Genomic DNA, 26,480 nt, shown 5'->3' with positions numbered 1-26,480 from the left:
CCCAAGCCAAACCCAACCCTCAGGTATGACAGAGGCAAAAGGATTTGACCAAGTCTACATCCATAGAAAATCTTTGGATAGTTCGCCAATATGTTTTGAGCAACTTCCCTGCTAAGTTCCTTCAAAAACTGTGCAATTTTACCTAGAAGAATTGATGCTGTTTTGAAGGCAAAGGGTAGTCACACTAAATTGATTTAGATTTCTCTTGTTCATTAACTTACATTTTATTTTTAATTGACAAAAATAAACTGTTAACACTTCTACAGCCTAAAACATTTGCACAGTAATTAAATTTATATATATATATATATATATATATATATATACAGGTTGAGTATCCCATATCCAAATATTCCGAAATACGGAATATTCCGAAATACGGACTTTTTTGAGTGAGAGTGAAATACTGAAACCTTTGTTTTTTGATGGTTCAATGTACACAACCTTTGTTTAATACACAAAGTTATTAAAAATATTGTATTAAATGACCTTTAGGCTGTGTGGATAAGGTGTATATGAAACATAAATTAATTGTGTGAATGTAGACACACTTTGTTTAATGCACAAAGTTATAAAAAATTTTGGCTAAAATTACCTTCAGGCTGTGTGTATAAGGTGTATATGTAACATAAATGCATTCTGTGCTTAGATTTAGGTCCCATCGCCATGATATCTCATTATGGTATGCAATTATTCCAAAATACGGAAAAATCCGATATCCAAAATACCTCTGGTCCCAAGCATTTTGGATAAGGGATACTCAACCTGTATATATGTATATATATTACAGCATTTAAATATACAGCAGCTTTTTATGTTTATATTAGACTAGATCTGTGGATGTTTGATATTACTTTGCAATTCTCTATTTGCTCCCCATTTTTATAGCATCAATAGCATAGGCGTGCGCAGAACATCTTATTAGGGGGTGCACCATCGGAGGAGTGTTTAGCACTACCTACTGGGCGTCTCTAGCATCGCCCAGTGGCAAACGCAGGATTTTAATGGGGGGTTTCCATACGTATATGTATGTATTCAGTGCCTAGTTATTCACATCACAGCATTTTCATCCGACATGTCTGACTATATACGCCTATGTCTATATACGCCTGCCTAAGTCTCAGTTTGTAAGTCTGTGAGTGCTGCACCTGGACCCATTACCTCTATATATGTGTGTGTGTGTTCACACACACATACCTATGTACACATACATACACACAGCATACATTCTAGTGTGCACAGTAACAGCTGGATGTCCCGACCGAGTCCCTGTAGAACTGCCGCAAACCAGCAGCAAAGTACCTCCTGACTGGAGGGTCCCATCCAACAGGGGTGGGGGAATACTGGAAGGAGACAGGCTGCCAGAACAGAGAGAGCGACAGGGAGACAGATGGCAGATCATAGACTAGTACTGTGAGTGGGGAAATACACCTTGGGTGGCCGCCCTTTCTCCCACAGCAACTAGTCATTACTCTGTACTAATTAACGCGCATGTGAGCAGATAGAAATTTATTATACTGGTATAATAACTGAAGGGGTGGTCTTCAGTAAGCCGAATGTCGGGATCCCGGGCGCACAGTATACCGGCAACGGAATCCCGACACCCAGCATACTGACAGATATTCTCCCTCGTGGGGGTCCATGACCCCCCTGGAGGGAGAATAAATAGCGTGGCGCGCGTAGCGCACCACCGTGCCCGCAGCGTGGCGAGTGCAGCGAGCCCGCAAGGGGCTCCTTGCGCTCGCCACGCTGTCGGAATGTCGGTGGTCAGGCTCCCGGCGCCGGTATGCTGGTCGCCGGGAAGCCCGGCCGCCGGCATACCATACTACACCCAACTGAAGTGCAACACTTCTTCCCTGGTAACACTTCCATTTAAACTACGGACAAAATAACTTTAATCTATTTTTTGCTGAATTTTCTATCATACAGACTGCAAGCCACTGATCACAAATAGATTGTGACAGTATAATCAGCTGTTTTAATGTGTCAGAATTTTATTAGGGTGTGCACTATTTTAATAAGCATTGTTTAATTATTGCACATTGTGATTGGACAGTACTTCCTTCTGTTTTCAAATTTACACAGCATACATATTATACAAACACACCAGACAGAAACAGACACACTTATAGCATACATACTCACTGTAGACACACACAGCATACATACACACATATAGCATACATCCACACACAGAACACACATGCATACATACTGTACACAATACTGCAGTACAGACACACACTAATACACACATACACAGCATACATACACTGATACACACAAACACAAAGATAGCATACATATACACACAGCCACATACATACTTTTCCAAGTGAAACATCACATCCCTCACCCACAAACAACAGGAGAGTGAGTGCCTCACTCGTTCAGCATAATAAGTAAGCCTCGGCATATGACACACCCACCTCTCCTGCTTAGCTGCAGAGGACTGAGGACTTTAATATATTCACTGCCTCAGCGACCCGGCCGGCCAGCTCTCTTGTAAAACCCCATGTGAGAGCTGCCTTGGAGGAGCTGCATGCTGTCACTGCAGCTAGCTCCCCCTACATTCAGCCAGCGGCCAGCCCATCAGCCTGCCTCAACGTAATAGCAGGCAGCTGCTGGCAGCCGCAGTCTGCCTGAGGCTACTTAAAAAAAAAAATTATAATCGGTCAGCTGCACAGAAGGAGCGGCAGGCAGGGGGGGTTTCTAGGTACTCAGAAACCCCCCCTGTGTGCGCGTATGCCGCCTATTGGGTGTGTGTAGCACTGCCTATTGGCACTCAAAGCAATATAAACATATGCCCCCATAGTGCCAGGTACACATATGACTTCAGCGGTGCCCCTTACTCAATACCCCCAGTGGTTACATATACACATAGGCCCCCAGCGGTACCAGATACACATATGACTCCAGCAGTGCCAGATCCACAAATGCCCCCAGCGGTGCCAGAAACTCAAATGCCCCCAGCGGTGCCAGATACATATACACCCAGCGGTGGCAGATACATATACCCCCAGTGGTGCCAGATACATATCCCCCTAGCAGTGCCAGATACATATGCCCCCAGTGGTGCCAGATACATATGCCCCCAGAGGTGCCAGATACATATGCCCCCAGCGGTGCCAGATACATATACCCCCAGCGGTGCCAGATACATATGCCCCCAGCGGTGCCAGGTACATATGCCCCCAGTGGTGCCAGATACATATGCCCCTAGTGGTGCCAGATACATATGCCCCCAGTGGTACCAGATAGGCATGCCCCTAGCGGTGCTAGATACACAAATACCTCCAGCTGTGCCAGATACATATGCCCTCAGCTGTGCCAGATACATATGCCCCCAGCGGTTCCAGATACACTGCCCCTACCAGTGCCAGATACATATGCCCTCAGCGATGCCAGATATATATATGCCCCCATTTGTGCCCCCAGTGGTGCCAGATACATATGCCCCTAGTGGTGCCAGATACATATGCCCCCAGTGGTGCCAGATAGACATGCCCCTAGCGGTGCTAGATACACAAATGCCTCCAGCTGTGCCAGATACATATGCCCTCAGCTGTGCCAGATACATATGCCATCAGCTGTGCCAGATACATATGCCCCCAGCGGTTCCAGATACACTGCCCCTACCAGTGCCAGATACATATGCCCTCAGCCAGAGCCGGCCTTAGCTATAGGCAGGCTAGGCATTTGCCTAGGGCATTCAAGCATGTCTAGGGGCATCCAAGCATGTCCCTGCAGCATCTCATGCTGAGAGGGACAGTCTGCAAACTAACTGTTACTTTCCAAATGTATTCAATCAGTACTTGTATACACTGCTGTTTACATTTGTCAAAAAAAAATGCACACTGTGCCTTAAACTTCCTCTGACATGCTTGAATGCCCCTGACTTGTGAGACCTCAGACAGACAGCAGAAGCCCAGTAACTGCAATTCCTGGACCTGTGACATTTTCACTAGAGATGAGCGCCTGAAATTTTTCGGGTTTTGTGTTTTGGTTTTGGGTTCGGTTCCGCGGCCGTGTTTTGGGTTCGACCGCGTTTTGGCAAAACCTCACCGAATTTTTTTTGTCGGATTCGGGTGTGTTTTGGATTCGGGTGGTTTTTTTCAAAAAACCCTAAAAAACAGCTTAAATCATAGAATTTGGGGGTCATTTTGATCCCAAAGTATTATTAACCTCAAAAACCATAATTTACACTCATTTTCAGTCTATTCTGAATACCTCACAATATTATTTTTAGTCCTAAAATTTGCACCGAGGTCGCTGTGTGAGTAAGATAAGCGACCCTAGTGGCCGACACAAACACCGGGCCCATCTAGGAGTGGCACTGCAGTGTCACGCAGGATGTCCCTTCCAAAAAACCCTCCCCAAACAGCACATGACGCAAAGAAAAAAAGAGGCGCAATGAGGTAGCTGACTGTGTGAGTAAGATAAGCGACCCTAGTGGCCGACACAAACACCGGGCCCATCTAGGAGTGGCACTGCAGTGTCACGCAGGATGTCCCTTCCAAAAAACCCTCCCCAAACAGCACATGACGCAAAGAAAAAAAGAGGCGCAATGAGGTAGCTGACTGTGTGAGTAAGATAAGCGACCCTAGTGGCCGACACAAACACCGGGCCCATCTAGGAGTGGCACTGCAGTGTCACGCAGGATGGCCCTTCAAAAAAACCCTCCCCAAACAGCACATGACGCAAAGAAAAAGAAAAGAAAAAAGAGGTGCAAGATGGAATTGTCCTTGGGCCCTCCCACCCACCCTTATGTTGTATAAACAGGACATGCACACTTTAACCAACCCATCATTTCAGTGACAGGGTCTGCCACACGACTGTGACTGATATGACGGGTTGGTTTGGACCCCCCCCAAAAAAGAAGCAATTAATCTCTCCTTGCACAAACTGGCTCTACAGAGGCAAGATGTCCACCTCATCATCATCCTCCGATATATCACCGTGTACATCCCCCTCCTCACAGATTATCAATTCGTCCCCACTGGAATCCACCATCTCAGCACCCTGTGTACTTTGTGGAGGCAATTGCTGCTGGTGAATGTCTCCACGGAGGAATTGATTATAATTCATTTTAATGAACATCATCTTCTCCACATTTTCTGGATGTAACCTCGTACGCCGATTGCTGACAAGGTGAGCGGCGGCACTAAACACTCTTTCGGAGTACACACTTGTGGGAGGGCAACTTAGGTAGAATAAAGCCAGTTTGTGCAAGGGCCTCCAAATTGCCTCTTTTTCCTGCCAGTATAAGTACGGACTGTGTGACGTGCCTACTTGGATGCGGTCACTCATATAATCCTCCACCATTCTTTCAATGGTGAGAGAATCATATGCAGTGACAGTAGACGACATGTCCGTAATCGTTGTCAGGTCCTTCAGTCCGGACCAGATGTCAGCATCAGCAGTCGCTCCAGACTGCCCTGCATCACCGCCAGCGGGTGGGCTCGGAATTCTGAGCCTTTTCCTCGCACCCCCAGTTGCGGGAGAATGTGAAGGAGGAGATGTTGTTGACAGGTCGCGTTCCGCTTGACTTGACAATTTTCTCACCAGCAGGTCTTTCAACCCCAGCAGACTTGTGTCTGCCGGAAAGAGAGATCCAAGGTAGGCTTTAAATCTAGGATCGAGCACGGTGGCCAAAATGTAGTGCTCTGATTTCAACAGATTGACCACCCGTGAATCCTTGTTAAGCGAATTAAGGGCTCCATCCACAAGTCCCACATGCCTAGCGGAATCGCTCCGTGTTAGCTCCTCCTTCAATGTCTCCAGCTTCTTCTGCAAAAGCCTGATGAGGGGAATGACCTGACTCAGGCTGGCAGTGTCTGAACTGACTTCACGTGTGGCAAGTTCAAAGGGCATCAGAACCTTGCACAACGTTGAAATCATTCTCCACTGCGCTTGAGACAGGTGCATTCCACCTCCTATATCGTGCTCAATTGTATAGGCTTGAATGGCCTTTTGCTGCTCCTCCAACCTCTGAAGCATATAGAGGGTTGAATTCCACCTCGTTACCACTTCTTGCTTCAGATGATGGCAGGGCAGGTTCAGTAGTTTTTGGTGGTGCTCCAGTTTTCTGTACGTGGTGCCTGTACGCCGAAAGTGTCCCGCAATTCTTCTGGCCACCGACAGCATCTCTTGCACGCCCCTGTCGTTTTTAAAAAAAATTCTGCACCACCAAATTCAAGGTATGTGCAAAACATGGGACGTGCTGGAATTTGCCCAGATTTAATGCACACACAATATTGCTGGCGTTGTCCGATGCCACAAATCCACAGAAGAGTCCAATTGGGGTAAGCCATTCCGCGATGATCTTCCTCAGTTGCCGTAAGAGGTTTTCAGCTGTGTGCGTATTCTGGAAACCGGTGATACAAAGCGTAGCCTGCCTAGGAAAGAGTTGGCGTTTGCGAGATGCTGCTACTGGTGCCGCCGCTGCTGTTGTTGCGGCGGGAGTCCATACATCTACCCAGTGGGCTGTCACAGTCATATAGTCCTGACCCTGCCCTGCTCCACTTGTCCACATGTCCGTGGTTAAGTGGACATTGGGTACAGCTGCATTTTTTAGGACACTGGTGACTCTTTTTCTGAGGTCTGTGTACATTTTCGGTATCGCCTGCCTAGAGAAATGGAACCTAGATGGTATTTGGTACCGGGGACACAGTACCTCCAACAAGTCTCTAGTTGGCTCTGCAGTAATGATGGATACCGGAACCACGTTTCTCACCACCCAGGATGTCAAGGCCTCAGTTATCCGCTTTGCAGTAGGATGACTGCTGTGATATTTCATCTTCCTCGCAAAGGACTGTTGGACAGTCAATTGCTTGGTGGAAGTAGTACAAGTGGTCTTACGACTTCCCCTCTGGGATGACCATCGACTCCCAGCAGCAACAACAGCAGCGCCAGCAGCAGTAGGCGTTACACGCAAGGATGCATCGGAGGAATCCCAGGCAGGAGAGGAATCATCAGAATTGCCAGTGACATGGCCTGCAGGACTATTGGCATTCCTGGGGAAGGAGGAAATTGACACTGAGGGAGTTGGTGGGGTGGTTTGCGTGAGCTTGGTTACAAGAGGAAGGGATTTACTGGTCAGTGGACTGCTTCCGCTGTCGGCCCAAGTTTTTGAACTTGTCACTGACTTATTATGAATGCGCTGCAGGTGACGTATAAGGGAGGATGTTCCGAGGTGGTTAACGTCCTTACCCCTACTTATTACAGCTTGACAAAGGGAACACACGGCTTGACACCTGTTGTCCGCATTTCTGGTGAAATACTTCCACACCGAAGAGCTGATTTTTTTGGTATTTTCACCAGGCATGTCAACGGCCATATTCCTCCCACGGACAACAGGTGTCTCCCCGGGTGCCTGACTTAAACAAACCACCTCACCATCAGAATCCTCCTGGTCAATTTCCTCCCCAGCGCCAGCAACACCCATATCCTCCTCATCCTGGTGTACTTCAACACTGACATCTTCAATCTGACTATCAGGAACTGGACTGCGGGTGCTCCTTCCATCACTTGCAGGGGGCGTGCAAATGGTGGAAGGTGCATGCTCTTCACGTCCAGTGTTGGGAAGGTCAGGCATCGCAACCGACACAATTGGACTCTCCTTGTGGATTTGGGATTTCGAAGAACGCACAGTTCTTTGCGGTGCTACTGCTTTTGCCAGCTTGAGTCTTTTCATTTTTCTAGCGAGAGGCTGAGTGCCTCCATCCTCATGTGAAGCTGAACCACTAGCCATGAACATAGGCCAGGGCCTCAGCCATTCCTTGCCACTCCGTGTGGTAAATGGCATATTGGCAAGTTTACGCTTCTCCTCCGACAATTTTATTTTAGGTTTTGGAGTCCTTTTTTTACTGATATTTGGTGTTTTGGATTTGACATGCTCTGTACTATGACATTGGGCATCGGCCTTGGCAGACGACGTTGCTGGCATTTCATCGTCTCGGGCATGACTAGTGGCAGCAGCTTCAGCACGAGGTGGAAGTGGATCTTGATCTTTCCCTAATTTTGGAACCTCAACATTTTTGTTCTCCATATTTTAATAGGCACAACTAAAAGGCACCTCAGGTAAACAATGGAGATGGATGGATACTAGTATACAATTATGGATGGACTGCCGAGTGCCGACACAGAGGTAGCTACAGCCGTGGACTACTGTACTGTGTCTGCTGCTAATATAGACTGGTTGATAAAGAGATGTAGTATGTATGTATAAAGAAGAAAGAAAAAAAAACCACGGGTAGGTGGTATACAATTATGGACGGACTGCCGAGTGCCGACACAGAGGTAGCTACAGCCGTGGACTACCGTACTGTACTGTGTCTGCTGCTAATATAGACTGGTTGATAAAGAGATGTAGTATGTATGTATAAAGAAGAAAGAAAAAAAAACCACGGGTAGGTGGTATACAATTATGGATGGACTGCCGAGTGCCGACACAGAGGTAGCTACAGCCGTGGACTACTGTACTGTGTCTGTTGCTAATATAGACTGGTTGATAAAGAGATGTAGTATGTATGTATAAAGAAGAAAGAAAAAAAAACCACGGGTAGGTGGTATACAATTATGGATGGACTGCCGAGTGCCGACACAGAGGTAGCTACAGCCGTGGACTACTGTACTGTGTCTGCTGCTAATATAGACTGGTTGATAAAGAGATGTAGTATGTATGTATAAAGAAGAAAGAAAAAAAAACCACGGGTAGGTGGTATACAATTATGGATGGACTGCCGAGTGCCGACACAGAGGTAGCTACAGCCGTGGACTACTGTACTGTGTCTGCTGCTAATATAGACTGGTTGATAAAGAGATGTAGTATGTATGTATAAAGAAGAAAGAAAAAAAAACCACGGGTAGGTGGTATACAATTATGGACGGACTGCCGAGTGCCGACACAGAGGTAGCTACAGCCGTGGACTACCGTACTGTACTGTGTCTGCTGCTAATATAGACTGGTTGATAATGAGATGTAGTATGTATGTATAAAGAAGAAAGAAAAAAAAACCACGGGTAGGTGGTATACAATTATGGATGGACTGCCGAGTGCCGACACAGAGGTAGCTACAGCCGTGGACTACTGTACTGTGTCTGCTGCTAATATAGACTGGTTGATAAAGAGATGTAGTATGTATGTATAAAGAAGAAATAAAAAAAAAACCACGGGTAGGTGGTATACAATTATGGACGGACTGCCGAGTGCCGACACAGAGGTAGCTACAGCCGTGGACTACTGTACTGTGTCTGCTGCTAATATAGACTGGTTGATAATGAGATGTAGTATGTATGTATAAAGAAGAAAGAAAAAAAAAACCACGGATAGGTGGTATACAATTATGGATGGACTGCCGAGTGCCGACACAGAGGTAGCTACAGCCGTGAACTACCGTACTGTGTCTGCTGCGACTGGATGATAAATAATGATATAAAAAATATATATATATCACTACTGCAGCCGGACAGGTATATATTATATAATGACGGACCTGCTGGACACTGTCTGTCAGCAGAATGAGTTTTTTATAGAATAAAAAAAAAACACCACACAAGTCACACGACGAGTGTTTAACTTTTTCAGGCAATCACAATATAGTATACTACTAACTATACTGGTGGTCAGTGTGGTCAGGTCACTGGTCAGTCACACTGGCAGTGGCACTCCTGCAGCAAAAGTGTGCACTGTTTAATTTTAATAATATGTACTCCTGGCTCCTGCTATAACCTATAACTGGCACTGCTCCCCAGTCTCCCCCACAATTATAAGCTGTGTGAGCACAGTCAGATATATACATAGATGATGCAGCACACTGGGCTGAGCAGTGCACACAGATATGGTATGTGACTGAGTCACTGTGTATCGTTTTTTTCAGGCAGAGAACGGATTATATTAAATAAAACTGCACTGTCTGGTGGTCACTGTGGTCAGTCACTACTAAACTCTGCACTCTCTACAGTACTCCTAAGCTCCAGTAAATCAAGTGTCTCTGTCTCAAATCAATCTCACTCTCTCTCTTCTAATCTAAATGGAGAGGACGCCAGCCACGTCCTCTCCCTATGAATCTCAATGCACGTGTGAAAATGGCGGCGACGCGCGGCTCCTTATATAGAATCCGAGTCTCGCGATAGAATCCGAGCCTCGCGAGAATCCGACAGCGTCATGATGACGTTCGGGCGCGCTCGGGTTAACCGAGCAAGGCGGGAAGATCCGAGTCGCTCGGACCCGTGAAAAAAAACATGAAGTTCGGGCGGGTTCGGATTCCGAGGAACCGAACCCGCTCATCTCTAATTTTCACTGACTATACAAGGTTATTACTGGGTGGCTTCTTATGATAACACATGTGTATTTTGGAAGACTGCTTCACAGAAACCTGACATCACCTATACTGCTTGTGCACATGGGGGAGGGGGACCCTGCCATCCTGTGTGTGTCCCTTATCCCTGTGCAAACCCCAGGTGTCTGCAGGGACATACCATGGGCAGTGTTCGCCTCACACTTTATTTCCTAGTCAGTCCATACCGTAAAATTCCCCTGCCATCTAGCACTGTAACGTGGTCAGTAAGTTGCGTTGTGCTATTTCTATATGAAACATCAGTGCAGCGTGACTTTCGGACACATCAGACTGGAGGGCAGAGCATTTAGCTCCCACAGTATAAAGTAAAGTGCATGCAGTTAACGGGAGTAACAGACACCAGCAAACACACTGAATAGTGAAGAGAATGGACAGTTTCTACATGTTTGATACTGATCTTTTTGTATAACCAGCAAGTGTGGTAGTATCTGTGGCAGTATATGTGTATTATGGGCATTACTAATGTGGGGCATATGTGTAAGGTGCATTACTGTGTGGCATTATGTGTATTATGGGCATTACTAATGTGGGGCATATGTGTAAGGTTCCTTTACTGTGTGGAATTATATGTATTATGGTCATTACTGTGCGGCATTGTGCAGAGTTGAACTGGCCCACAGGGTAACCCCCCGGTGGGGCCCCACTACCTGAGCGTTGCAGGTACAGATGCAGAACTAGCGGCGGAGCTAGGGGGCACCAGACAAAATTTTGCCTAGGGCATCAAATTGGCTAGGGCCGGCTCTGCCCTCAGCGATGCCAGATATATATATGCCCCCATTTGTGCCCCCAGTGGTGCCAGATACATATGCCCCTAGTGGTGCCAGATACATATGCCCCCAGTGGTGCCAGATAGACATGCCCCTAGCGGTGCTAGATACACAAATGCCTCCAGCTGTGCCAGATACATATGCCCTCAGCTGTGCCAGATACATATGCCATCAGCTGTGCCAGATACATATGCCCCCAGTGGTTCCAGATACACTGCCCCTACCAGTGCCAGATACATATGCCCTCAGCGATGCCAGATATATATATGCCCCCATTTGTGCTTACCCTCCTGATGCCAGTGCCGCCGATTCTAGTCTCTGACCCTGAGGGGAGGCGAGCGCACCGCGCGTCTCTCCTGCGCCTCACTTCACAAAGTCAGGGGCAAACGCAGGATTTACTTAGGGGGGTTTCCGTGGGTGTGTATCTGTGAATGTACATACTGTATAATATACATATATATATATATATGGGACGCAGTTAAAATGCTGGCTGTCGGTATCCAGGTGTTCGAGAGACTGACATGCCAGAATCCCGACAGCCGGTGAAATACTGACGAACAGAATCCGCAGGGTATTCCCACTCGGTTAGTTGCTCCACGCCACCAACCGAGTGGGAATATAACCTGTGGCAAGTGAAGCGAGCAACCAGGCCCGCAGCGATCCCGCGAGGGGTCTCGCCGCCTCGCTTCCGACAGACGGGATGCCACTGTCGGTATACTGACAGCCGGCATCCTGTGTGCTGGTAAAACATACTGATATATATATATATATATATATATATATGATGGAAGAAATGGTGGCACTGTCTTGATAAAAGGGAGGTGTCCCTGAAAAGTCGACCCAACCAGCGGCTATGTCGTCTAAATTATTTCTGAGTGCCACCATTTCTTCCATCCTGTACGCTCTTATGAGGGGTTGTGCACCGGACCAAGTTGGTTCGACCGTTCATATTGTGAGTGCCGGACATATTGTGTGTGTGTGTGTGTGTGTATGTATGTATATATATATATATGTATATATATATATGTATGTATACATACATATATGTATATATATGTATATATATATATACAAGTCTTGATCGGCGGCACTCAGAACAAAAGAGACATGACACTGCAAGTTGTTGCCAACGTTTCAAAGCAGACAGCTTTTTCGTCAGGGCATGACGAAAAAGCTGTCTGCTTTGAAACGTTGGCAACAACTTGCAGTGTCATGTCTCTTTTGTTCTGAGTGCCGCCGTTCAAGACTTGCATAGTTGGGGAGTTGCTTCACTCTCCTAATTACGGAAGGCAACAGACGGAGTAATCTTATTATGCTGAGAGTGCCGGGCCACGAGCGTTGTATATATATATATATATATATATATATATATATATATATACACTGCTCAAAAAAATAAAGGGAACACTAAAATAACACATCCTAGATCTGAATGAATGAAATATTCTTTTTAAATACTTTGTTCTTTACATAGTTGAATGTGCTGACAACAAAATCACACAAAAATTATCAATGGAAATCAAATTTATTAACCCATGGAGGTTTGGATTTGGAGTCACATTCAAAATTAAAGTGGGTTGTAGGGAGGTCATACAGGCACGTGGAGGCCACACACACTACTGAGCCTCATTTTGACTTGTTTTAAGGACATTACATCAAAGTTGGATCAGCCTGTAGTGTGTTTTTCCACTTTAATTTTGAGTGTGACTCCAAATCCAGACCTCCATGGGTTAATAAATTTGATTTCCATTGATCATTTTTGTGTGATTTTGTTGTCAGCACATTCAACTATGTAAAGAACAAAGTATTTAATAAGAATATTTCATTCATTCAGATCTAGGATGTGTTCTTTTAGTGTTCCCTTTATTTTTTTGAGCAGTGTATATACACACACATACCATACACGTTCATGCATATACAAACACACATGCATACATACACAAATACACATACATCCCTGTAAATACATACATACACACACTTACACACACACTTACACACACACACACACACACACACACACACACACACACACACACACACACTTCATATACAATATTGGTGGTTTACATACCACCTGGGGCTGCGAGTAGTGGGAGGCAGGAGCAGAGTAGCGATTCTGTCTGGTGGGAGAGAGCTGCTGAATCTGAGCATGCGCAGCCAGCAGCTCTCCCCGGACCTTCTCTATGCAGAGAGCTACGTACAGTAGCTCTCTGCTGCTGCTGTACCTCCGTGGTCGTGGTCGCGGCTTTTGCTGAGACGGAGACACTGCTGTCTCCGTCTCAATAATAAACATTTGGCTCATCAGGGGGGGTTTCCAGGTACTCGGACCCCCCCCTGCGTGCGCTACTGAAAGTCCCTGTCTCTGGCGGCCTTTTGAAATATAGCGCCGGCTTGTGAGCCAATCAAAGCTCATGGGGCGGCAGCCAATCAAGAGCCAGTCCGCGAGCTCTGACTGGTTGACAGCCAGAGACATTTTAAATGACTGCCGGAGACTGGGAAACAGTGGAGGGCAGGAGAGACACGCGCATCGCTCTCCTCTCTTCAGCGTCAAGAGACGGGAATCAGCGGCAGCAACAGGCGTGTGTGCAGGGGATGCCAGACATTAGGGGGTGCCTGTGCACACTAGGCACCCCTCGTGCGCACGCCTATGATCAATAGTAATGGGTTTGTTCACCAGCCTCAGGTCGGAGTTGTGCATGGTGACACGGTAACAGTATCGGTTAGTTTAAACTTTTATTACACATTTAAGTCCATATTTACATAGACTTACTGCCTGACTTTTGTTATCAGTTACAGCAGAAATAGAATGTTAATATTAAGAGGGAGACTTGGTTTTCACCACCGATAACTGTTAAGATACAGTCCAACATGTTGCATGCACATACTTTCCGACAGGGGAACCCGTTTGGAGAGGGTTAGTAATATTGCTTCATAGATTCACACTCGCTATATAATGATATTTTATTTTATTACAATTTATGTTATAATTTTAGGTTCGGCGCCGGAGACCGGGAAGCTATCCAGGCAGTCACAGCAACCTGTTTCAGCCAATGGCGATTGTCACCAGAAACACGTCACCGGGAGGACGGACACGCCTTCCCCGGTCTCCGCCAGCGGCCCAACACAGACACACACAAGCAGGGAGATAAAAGGTAAGAATTCAGCACACACTTTATTTTGTCTTTAGCATATATTGCATCAAAATAGTCATGTTGGACTACAGCAACAGCACTACATCCTGACGGCGGGACAATGATAGGTCCTGATACAGAGAGGCTGCTCATTCATCAATGCTGTGACTATTTATTTTTCACATTCACGCATATTAAAGCTCTTTTGTCTACAACCCTGGAGTGACGTGCAGTTTGCCTTTTCTACAACAGTGGAACTATACATATATATATATATATATATATATAAAGGGGGGTGTCTAGGGGAGCTTCTCTGAGGTAATGTCTTCCTTTGACCACAATTCACTTAGAATACTCCAATTTATTTATATAAAAATGTTTAACAATGAATCACAGTGAATGACAAATGGCTGACATAATTAAAATGCAGACATCGGACAAATTGTTACTCCGAAGATGTTTTCTTAATTAGTACATATCCGATGTTCTCATATCCGAACTGAAACCCGGCTCCAGGCCTACTAGCACCCTGAGCGAGAAAATTTAAAAGCGCCCCCCCCGGTCCTGGAAAAGTGGGCGTGGCCTCCTGGGAAAATGGGCGTGGCCTCGCAACTTTATATTATCAAACTATAGATAAATATATTTTCACACCCCCTCTACGCACACAATTAGCAGCCTTACACATAACAGCCACAGTAGTGTTCCTTACACACAATGGTGGTCATTCCAAGTTGTTCGCTCACTAGCTGCTTTTAGCAGCATTGCAAACGCTAGGCCGCCACCCTCTGGGAGTGTATCTTAGCTTAGCAGAATAGCGAATGAAAGATTAGCAGAAATGCTACTAAATATTTTCTTGCAGTTTCTGAGTAGCTCCAGACCTACTCCTAGATTGCGATCAGCTCAGTCCATTTAGTTCCTGGTTTGGCGTCACAAACACGTCCTGCGTTCGGCCAGCCACTCCCCCATTTCTCCAGACACTCCTGCGTTTTTCCCTGACACGCCTGCGTTTTTTAGCACACTCCCGGAAAACGCTCAGTTACCACCCAGAAACGCCCCTTTCCTGTCAATCACTCACCGATCAGCAGAGCAACTGAAAAGCGCCGCACGAACACCAGCAAATCTACTAAGTTTTGTGTTATATAACTTAGCCCATGCGCGCTGCGTACCATACGCATGCGCATTTAGCAGCAAATCGCAGCATAGCAAAAATCGGCAACGAGCTAACAACTCGGAATGACCACCTATGTCTCCAGTATAGTGTCAGATACACATAATGGGGTATATTTACTAAAATTCGTATTTTCCCGTTTGAGGTCAAAGTTCAATCACGAATGACATCGAAAGTGTAAATTTGCAACTTTTTGAATTTAGTACGACTAATTTACTAAGCTGCCGTATTCTGCATTTTCGGTTTTACCGATGTCGATGTCATTCGTTTTTTTTGGCAGTGTTTTACGTGAGTGACTTGTAAAACACTGCCGACTTTAATACAATGAATCTCGGCCGGATCTGAGAGATCCGTGCTGGGCTTCATTGTGCACCTTGTAAAAAAAAAAAAAAAATCAGTGTTAAAATAAATAAAAAAAATTGCGTGGGGTCCCCCCTCCTAAGCCAAACCAGCCTCGGGCTCTTTGAGCCGGCCCTGGTTGCAAAAATATGGGGGGGAAATGATAGAGGTTCCCCCATATTTAAACAACCAGCACCGGGCTCTGCGCCTGGTCCTGGTTCCAAAAATACGTGGGACAAAAAGCGTAGGGGTCCCCCGTATTTCTGAAACCAGCACCGGGCTACACTAGCCAGATACATAATGTCACAGCCGGGGGACACTTTTATATAGGTCCCGGCGGCCCTGGCATTACATAACCAACTAGTCACCCCTGGCCGGGGTACCCTGGAGGAATGGGGACCCCTTCAATCAAGGGGTCCCCCCCCTCCAGCCACCCAAGGACCAGGGGTGAAGCCCGAGGCTGTCCCCCCCATCCAAGGGCTGCGGATGGGAGGCTGATAGCCGTTTTGTCAAAAAATGGATATTGTTTTTAGTAGCAGTACTACAAGTCCCAGCAAGCCTCCCCCGCAAGCTGGTACTTGGAGAACCACAAGTACCAGCATGCGGAGGAAAACCGGGCCCGCTGGTACCTGTAGTACTACTACTAAAAAAAAGACCCCAATAAAAACATAAGACACACACCTTGAAAGTATAACTTTAATGCATACATCCACACCTCTATATGCACATACTTACCTTATGTTCACACGAGGGTCGGTCCTCTTCTCCTTGTAGAATCCATGGGGTACCTGTTGAAAAAATTATACTCACAAAATCCAGTGTAGAAGGCTCTTCTTGTAATCCATTTGTAATCCAGGTACTTGTCAAAATAAAAAAACGGACACCCGACCTCGCACTGAAAGGGGCCCCATGTTTTCACATGGGACCCCTTTCCCCGAATGCCAGGGACCCCCTTTGACTTATGTCTAAGAGGGTTCCATCAGCCAATCAGGGAGCGCCACGTTGTGGCACCCTCCTGATTGGCTGTGTGCTCCTGTACTGTATGACAGGCAGCACACGGCAGTGTTACAATGTAGCGCCTATGCGCTCCATTGTAACCAATGGTGAGAACTTTGTGGTCAGCAGTGAGGTTACTTTCGGTCAACCGCTGACCACAAAGTTCCCACCATTGGTTATAATGGAGCGCATAGGCGCTACATTGTAACACTGCCGGGTGCTACCTGTCATACAGTACAGGAGCACACAGCCAATCAGGAGGGTGCCACAATGTGGCGCTCCCTGATTGGCTGATGGAACCCTCTTAGACATAAGTCAGAGGGGGTTTCTGGCATTCGGGGAAAGGGGTCCCATGTGAAAACATGGGGCCCCTTTCAGTGCGAGGTCGGGTGTCCGTTTTTTTATTTTGACAAGTACCTGGATTACAAATGGATTAAAAGAGGAGCCATCTACTCTGGATTTTGTGAGTATAATTTTTTTCAACAGGTAGACCATGGATTCTACATGGAGAAGAGGACCGACCCTCGTGTGAACATAGGTAAGTATTTGTATATGGAGGTGTGGATGTATGTATTAAAGTTATACTTTCAAGGTGTGTGTCTTATGTTTTTATTGGGGTATTTTTTTAGTAGTAGTACTACAGGTACCAGCGGGCCCGGTTTTCCTCCGCATGCTGGTACTTGTGGTTCTCCAAGTACCAGCTTGTGGGGGAGGCTTGCTGGGACTTGTAGTACTGCTGCTAAAAACAATATCCATTTTTTGACAAAACGGCTATCAGCCTCCCATCCGCAGCCCTTGGATGGGGGGGACAGCCTCGGGCTTCACCCCTGGTCCTTGGGTGGCTGGAGGGGGGGGACCCCTTGATTGAAGGGGTCCCCACTCCTCCAGGGTACCCCGGCCAGGGGTGACAAGTTGGTTATGTAATGCCAGGGCCGCCGGGACCTATATAAAAGTGTCCCCCGGCTGTGGCATTATGTATCTGGCTAGTGGAGCCCGGTGCTGGTTTCAGAAATACGGGGGACCCCTACGCTTTTTGTCCCCCGTATTTTTGGAAACAGGACCAGGCGCAGAGCCCGGTGCTGGTTGTTTAAATATGGGGGAACCCCTATCATTTTTTTCTCTAACGTCCTAAGTGGATGCTGGGGACTCCGTAAGGACCATGGGGAATAGCGGCTCCGCAGGAGACTGGGCACAAAAGTAAAGCTTTAGAACTACCTGGTGTGCACTGGCTCCTCCCCCTATGACCCTCCTCCAAGCCTCAGTTAGATTTTTGTGCCCGAACGAGAAGGGTGCACACTAGGTGGCTCTCCTGAGCTGCTTAGTGAAAAGTTTAGTTTTAGGTTTTTTATGTTCAGTGAGACCTGCTGGCAACAGGCTCACTGCATCGAGGGACTAAGGGGAGAAGAAGCGAACTCACCTGCGTGCAGAGTGGATTGGGCTTCTTAGGCTACTGGACATTAGCTCCAGAGGGACCGATCACAGGCCCAGCCATGGATAGGTCCCAGAGCCGCGCCGCCGGCCCCCTTACAGAGCCAGAAGACAGAAGAGGTCCGGAAAATCGGCGGCAGAAGACGTCCTGTCTTCAACAAGGTAGCGCACAGCACTGCAGCTGTGCGCCATTGCTCTCAGCACACTTCACACTCCGGTCACTGAGGGTGCAGGGCGCTGGGGTGGGGGCGCCCTGAGACGCAATAAAAACACCTTGGATGGCAAAAAATGCATCACATATAGCTCCTGGGCTATATGGATGAATTTAACCCCTGCCAGAATACACAGAAAAACGGGAGATAAGGCCGCCGAGAAGGGGGCGGAGCCTATCTCCTCAGCACACTGGCACCATTTTCCCTCACAGATCCGTTGGAGGGAAGCTCCCTGGCTCTCCCCTGCAGTCACTACACTACAGAAAGGGTTAAAAAAGAGAGGGGGGCACTAATTACGCGCAGTATTAAAAATACAGCAGCTATAAGGGGAAAAACACTTATATAAGGTTATCCCTGTATATATATAGCGCTCTGGTGTGTGCTGGCAAACTCTCCCTCTGTCTCCCCAAAGGGCTAGTGGGGTCCTGTCCTCTATCAGAGCATTCCCTGTGTGTGTGCTGTGTGTCGGTACGTTTGTGTCGACATGTATGAGGAGAAAAATGATGTGGAAACGGAGCAGATTGCCTGTAATAGTGATGTCACCCCCTAGGGGGTCGACACCTGAGTGGATGAACTGTTGGAAGGAATTACGTGACAGTGTCAGCTCTGTATAAAAGACAGTGGTTGACATGAGACAGCCGGCTACTCAGTTTGTGCCTGTCCAGACGTCTCATAGGCCGTCAGGGGCTCTAAAGCGCCCGTTACCTCAGATGGCAGATATAGACGCCGACACGGATACTGACTCCAGTGTCGACGGTGAAGAGACAAATGTGACTTCCAGTAGGGCCACACGTTACATGATTGAGGCAATGAAAAATGTTTTACACATTTCTGATAATACGAGTACCACCAAAAAAGGGGTATTATGTTCGGTGAGGAAAAACTACCTGTAGTTTTCCTGAATCTGAGAAATTAAATGAGGTGTGTGATGATGCGTGGGTTTCCCCCGATAACTACTGATAATTTCTAAAATATTATTGGCATTATATCCTTTCCCGCCAGAGGTTAGGGTGCGTTGGGAAACACCCCCTAGGGGGGATAAAGCGCTCACACGCTTGTAAGAACAAGGGCTCTACCCTCTCCTGAGATGGCCTCCCTTAAGGATCCTGCTGATAGAAAGCAGGAGGGTATCCTAAAATGTATTTACACACATACTGGTGTTATACTGCGACCAGCAATCGCCTCAGAGTGGATGTGCAGTGCTGGGTTGGCGTGGTCGGATTCCCTGACTGAAAATATTGATACCCTAGATAGGGACAGTATATTATTGCCTATAGAGCATTTAAAAGATGCATTTCTATATATGCGTGATGCACAGCGGAATATTTGCCGACTGGCATCAAGTCTAAGTGCGTTGTCCATTTCTGCCAGTAGAGGGTTATGTACACGACAGTGGTCAGGTGATGCGGATTCCAAACGACATTTGGAAGTATTGCCTTATTAAGGGGAGGAGTTATTTGGGGTCGGTCTTTCAGACCTGGTGGCCACGGCAACAGCTGGGAAATCCACGTTTGTACCCCAGGTCGCCTCTCAACATAAGAAGACGCCGTATTATCAGGCGCAGTGTTTTCGTGGGCAAGCGGGCAAAAGGTTCCTCATTTCTGCCACGTGACAGAGGGAGAGGAAAAAGGCTGCAGAAATCAGCCAGTTCCCAGGAACAGAAGCCCTCTCCCGCCTCTGCCAAGCCCTCAGTATGACGCTGGGGCTTTACAAGCAGAATCAGGCACGGTGGGGGCCCGTCTCAATGAATTTCAGCGCGCAGTGGGCTCACTCGCAAGTAGACCCCTGGATCCTTCAGGTGATATCTCAGGGGTACAAATTGGAATTCGAGACGTCTCCCCCTCGCCGTTTCCTAAAGTCGGCTTTACCGATGTCTCCTTCTGACAGGGAGGCAGTTTTGGAAGCCATTCACAAGCTGTATTCCCAGCAGGTGATAATCAAGGTACCCCTCCTGCAACAGGGAACAGGGTATTATTCCACACTGTTGTGGTACCGAAGCCGGACGGCTCGGTGAGACCGATTCTAAATCTAAAATCTTGAACACTTACATACGGAGGTTCAAATTCAAGATTGAGTCACTCAGAGCAGTGATTGCGAACCTGGAAGAAGGGGACTACATGATGTCTCGGGACATCAAGGATGCTTACCTTCATGTCCCAATTTACCCTTCTCACCAAGGGTACCTCAGGTTTATGGTACAGAACTGTCACTATCAGTTTCAGACGCTGCCGTATGGATGGTCCACGGCACCCCGGGTCTTTACCAAGGTAATGGCCGAAATGATGATACTCCTTCGAAGGAAGGGAATTTTTAGTTATCCCTTACTTGGACGATTCCCTGATAAGGGTAAGATCCAGGGAACAGTTGGAGGTCGGTGTAGCACTATCTCAGGTAGTGTTGCGGCAGCACGATTGGATTCTCAATATTCCAAAATCGCAGCTGATTCCGACGACTCGTCTTCTGTTCCTAGGGATGATCCTGGACACAGTCCAGAAAAAGGTGTTTCTCCCGGAGGAGAAAGTCAGGGAGTTATCCGAGCTAGTCGGAAACCTCCTATAACCGAGCCAAGTCTCAGTACATCAATGAAATGGTTCTGGGAAAAATGGTGGCTTCCTACGAAGCAATCCCATTCGGCAGATTCCACGCGAGAACTTTCCAGTGGGACCTGCTGGACAAATGGTCCGGGTCGCATCTTCAGATGCATCAGCGGATAACCCTGTCACCAAGCACAAGGGTGTCTCTCCTGTGGTGGTTGCAGAGTGCTCATCTTCTAGAGGGCCGCACATTCAGGACTGGGTCCTGGTGACCACGGATGCCAGCCTGCGAGGCTGGGGAGCAGTCACACAGGGAAGGAATTTCCAGAGCTTATGGTCAAGCCTGGAGACATCACTTCACATAAATATCCTGAAGCTAAGGGCCATTTACAATGCTCTAAGCTCAGCAAGACCTCTGCTTCAAGGTCACCCGGAGTTGATCCATTCGGACAACATCACGGCAGTCACCCACGTAAACAGACAGGGTGACACAAGAAGCAGGGGTGCAATGGCAGAAGCTGCAAGGATTCTTCGCTGGGCGGAAAATCATGTGATAGCACTGTCAGCAGTATTCATTCCGGGAGTGGACAACTGGGAAGCAGACTTCCTCAGCAGACACGACCTCCACCCGGGAGAGTGGGGACTTCACCCAGAAGTCTTCCACATGTTTATAAAACTCGACAAGTATTGCGCCAGGTCAAGGGACCCTCAGGCAATAGCTGTGGACGCTCTGGTAACACAGTGGGTGTACCAGTCAGTGTATGTGTTCCCTCCTCTGCCTCTCATACCCAAGGTACTGAGAATTATAAGATGGAGAGGAGTAAGCACTATATTCGTGGCTCCGGATTGGCAAAGAAGGACTTGGTAACCGGAACTTCAAGAGATGCTCACGGAGGATCCGTGGCCTCTACCTCTAAGAAGGGACCTGCTCCAGCAAGGACCCTGTCTGTTCCAAGACTTACCGCGGCTGCGTTTGACGGCATGGCGGTTGAACTCCGGATCCTGAAGAAGAAAGGCATTCCGGATGAAGTCATTCCTATCCTGATCAAAGCCAGGAAAGATATAACCGCAAAACATTATCACCGCATTTGGCGAAAATATGTTGCGTGGTGCGAGGCCAGTAAGGCCCCGACGGAGGAATTTTTCAACTAGGTCGATTCCTACATTTCCTGCAAACAGGAGTGTCTATGGGCCTGAAATGGGAGTCCATTAAGGTTCAAATTTCGGCCCTGTCAATTTTCTTCCAAAAAGAACTAGCTTCAGTCCCTGAAGTTCAGACGTTTGTGAAAGGGGTACTGTATATACAGCCTCCTTTTGTGCCTCCAGTGGCACCTTGGGATCTCAATGTAGTTTTTGGGTTCCAAAAGTCTCATTGGTTTGAACCACTTAAATATGTGGAGTTAAAATATCTCACATGGAAAGTGGTCATGCTGTTGGCCCTGGCCTGGGCCAGGTGCGTGTCAGAATTGGCGGCTTTATCCTGTAAAAGCCCTCATCTGATTTTCCATTCGGACAGGGCGGAATTGAGGACTTGTCCTCAGTTTCTCCCTAAGATGGTTTTTCAGCGTTTCACCTGAATAAACCTATTGTGGTGCCTGCGGCTACTAGGGACTTGGAGGACTCCAAGTTGCTAGACGTTGTCAGAGCCCAGGAAATATAGGTTTCCAGGACGGCTGGAGTCAGAAAATCTGACTCGTTGTTTATTCTGTATGCACCCAACAAGCTGGGTGCTCCTGCTTCTAAGCAGACTATTGCTCGTTGGATTTGTAGTACAATTCAGCTTGCACATTCTGTGGCAGGCCTGCCACAGCCAAAATCTGTAAAAGCCCATTCCACAAGGAAGGTGGGCTCATCTTGGGCGGCTGCCCGAGGGGTCTCGGCTTTACAACTTTGCCGAGCAGCTACTTGGTCAGGAGCAAATACGTTTGTAAAATTCTACAAATTTGATACCCTGGCTGAGGAGGACCTGGAGTTCTCTCATTTGGTGCTGCAGAGTCATCCGCACTCTCCCGCCCGTTTGGGAGCTTTGGTATAATCCCCATGGTCCTTACGGAGTCCCCAGCATCCACTTAGGACGTTAGAGAAAATAAGAATTTACTTACCGATAATTCTATTTCTCGTAGTCCGTAGTGGATGCTGGGCGCCCATCCCAAGTTCGGATTGTCTGCAATACTGGTACATAGTTATTGTTACCAAAAAATTGGGTTATTGCTGTAGTGAGCCATCTTTTCTAGAGGCTCCTCTGTTATCATGCTGTTAACTGGGTTTAGATCACAAGTTATATGGTGTGATTGGTGTGGCTGGTATGAGTCTTACCCGGGATTCAAAATCCTTCCTTATTGTGTACGCTCGTCCGTGCACAGTATCCTAACTGAGGCTTGGAGGAGGGTCATAGGGGGAGGAGCCAGTGCACACCAGGTAGTTCTAAAGCTTTACTTTTGTGCCCAGTCTCCTGCGGAGCCGCTATTCCCCATGGTCCTTACGGAGTCCCCAGCATCCACTACGGACTACGAGAAATAGAATTATCGGTAAGTAAATTCTTATTTTCCCCATATTTTTTCAACCAGGACCGGCTCAAAGAGCCCGAGGTTGGTTTGGCTTAGGAGGGGGGACCCCACGCATTTTTTTTTTTTTTTTAAATAACACTTTCCCATCCCCTTCCCACTGATAAACATGCACGGATCTCATGGATCCGTGCATGCCTATCCAAACACGGGATAAAAAAGCAGGTCTGGTTTTTTTTTAGCACTTTTTCACGAATTGTATTTCAGCACGGCAGTGTTTGGCTATTGTCGGCAGTGTTTGTGATTTGCACTTTTTAGTAAATTACCGATTTCTACTAAATTGCAGGCGTATTTGACCGATGGTGTATTGATTCGTGATTTTTTCCTAGGACTTTCAAAATATTACGAATGCCCTCATCACTGCCGAGATTTTTGCTTAGTAAATTACCGAAATGACACTTTGAAGAAAAAACGGCATCTCGGTCAAAATCGGGATCTTAGTAAATATACCCCAATGTCTCCAGTATATTGCCAGATACACATAATGCGCAGTGCCAGATAGACATGATATGCCCCCCCAGCAGTGCCAGCCAGGGGCGTCGGAACTCAAGGGGCAAGGGGGCAGCTTGCCCCCCCCCAATTATGACAGAGGCGCAGGGGAGCGCTTACCTCCGAATCCCTGCAGGCGGCATCTACTTTAAAAACAGCCTGCTACTCTCCTAGCTCCCCGGGATTATACAACAGGGCAGGGCGCCGGCGCCGGGGGAAAGAGCTGTCCGGCAAAGAAGAAGTGCCGCACACCCCAGGAGAGCTCGGGCTCGGAGAGAAGCGGCCAGTTCATCCTGCCGGCGGTCGTGTCCAGCTCCGGCGGCTCCTCCAAATTCATCTCCAACCCCGGCTTGGGCGCGGCGCTGACCTGTAGTGCACCCTCTGCCTCCTCCATCTGGAGCCCGGCCTCCATCTCCCCGGGCACCGCCCCGGCCTCTGGCGTAGACCCCCTGGGCCCTGACAGCACCTCCTGCATACAGCGCTCCGGCTCCTCGTTTACAGCCACCTCCTACCGGCCAGGCCACCAGCTACGGCCAGGGCTACACGGCCCCTTCCTTCTCTTACTTTGGGGGTGTGGACTGTAGCTCGTACCTGGCCCCCATGCACTCCCACCACCACCCCCAAACTCGGGCCCATATCCTCCATATCCGGCCACCACCTGAGTCAGAGCTCCAGTCACCACCACCACTAGGGCTATGCCGGCACAGCGATACCCTTCAACTCCTCTGACTGCCTGTACTACAAGGATCAGGCTACCTGTAAGTTCTAGGTGCTGTGAGCCCTGGTGCTAGCGGGAAGGACAGGGCAAAGCTCCCTTGTGGCTCCGCCTGGCTCCCAGTAACTTATGCCTGGACCAGTGGTCGAAGTGGGGCAGTATACGGCGGTATGGTATACCGCCACTTCCACTGACCCGGAAAAGCGGAACTGAAAGTGCAGCAGGAGACGAGGGAAGTGACCATCCTGCTGCACATGTTGCTCCCAGTCCCTGCGCGGCGGTCGTGTAGAGTGCTGTACTAGCTCACAACCGCCTGCCGCTCACCGCCGCCAGCTGCCCACCGCTCACCGCCGCCAGCAGCCCACCGCTCACTGCTGCCAGCCACCAGCAACAAATGAGGTAATGTTCCCCTGCTGTCACGTCTCTCCCTGTCATTACCGTCCGTCCCTACTGTCACTCTCTCTCTCCCAGCTGTCACTGTCGTCACTCTCTCTCTCCCAGCTGTCACTGTCGTCACTCTCTCTCTCCCAGCTGTCACTGTCGTCACTCTCTCTCTCCCTGCTGTCACTGTCATCACTCACTCTCCCTGTCGTCACTCTCCCTGTCGTCACTCTCCCTCCCTGTTGTCACTCTCTCCCTGTCATCACTGTCGTCACTCTCTCTCCCTGTCGTCACTCTCTCTCTCTCTCCCTGTCGTCACTCTGGCTGTCCCTGCTGTCACAATTTCAGCTCATTCAGTGTGCTACAATGTGAATTTCGGCACATTCAGTGTGCTACAATGTGAATTTCGGCTCATTCAGTGTGCTATAATGTGAATTTCGGCTCATTCAGTGTGCTATAATGTGAATTTCAGCTCATTAAGTGTGCTATAATGTGAATTTTGGCTCATTCAGTGTGCTACAATGTGAATTTTGGCTCATTCAGTGTGCTACAATGTGAATTTTAGCTCATTCAGTGTGCTACAATGTGAATTTCGGCTCATTCAGTGTGCTACAATGTGAGTTTCGGCTCATACCGTGTGCTACAATGTGAATTTCGGCTCGTGCCATGTGCTACAATGTGAATTTCGGCTCATTCAGTGTGCTATAATGTGAATTTCGGCTCGTACCGTGTGCTATAATGTGAATTTCGGTTCGTACCGTGTGCTATGTGAATTTCAGCTCGTACTGTGTGCTATAGGGTGAAAGGGGTACCAGTACTAGATAGTATAAGGGGTTCTACTACACAGGACATGCCCTCTTTTGGGAGACCACTCCCCCTTTTCTGGAGCGAAGGCGCGGACATAATTACGTCCTTGACTTTTGCATACCCCCACTTCAAAATTTCCACTTCGACCACTAGCCTGGACCTCATACACTGCTCTGCTCAGCCATGGCCTCTATTTATTGCTCGTCTGGGATCTGGACTGTACCCTCAGGCCCTTCCATTGAGATGCTCTATGAATGGTGTTCCAACTCTAAGCTCCTTGGTAAGTGTATATACGTGGGGGAGATTCCTCCCCCATTAATTGTCAATCTGTACAGACTCAGATGTGTTTTTTGTCCCCCCTTCACCCAGAAACTATATTATATAGGACTTTTAGCCACTTGGTTGCATGAAGCAGCTGGAATATGTACATATTCGGGTTGTTTTTAGGACCCATTTTAATTTCTTAAGTTAATTATAATTCTTTTTGAGTTTAATATTTCCTAACACAAACCCCCCACCCCCCACCCTTCTTCAGAGAAACCAAAATATTGATTTGATATATGGGGGTTTATGGATACATTCACT

The 26,480-nt window shown here is 47.8% G+C and overlaps 1 pseudogene; it reads left to right on the top strand.

The window, feature by feature from the left end:
* The window catches only part of LOC134949818 (homeobox protein OTX1-like), a 69,036-nt pseudogene extending 44,275 nt beyond the window's left edge, over positions 1-24,761 (top strand).
* The last annotated feature ends 1,719 nt before the right edge of the window (positions 24,762-26,480 follow it).

This window comes from Pseudophryne corroboree, chromosome 8 (genome assembly GCF_028390025.1).
Source record: "Pseudophryne corroboree isolate aPseCor3 chromosome 8, aPseCor3.hap2, whole genome shotgun sequence".
Taxonomy (NCBI): domain Eukaryota; kingdom Metazoa; phylum Chordata; class Amphibia; order Anura; family Myobatrachidae; genus Pseudophryne; species Pseudophryne corroboree.
The sequence above is the reverse complement of the archived record's forward strand: the minus strand, read 5'-3'. Positions and strand labels throughout refer to the sequence as shown.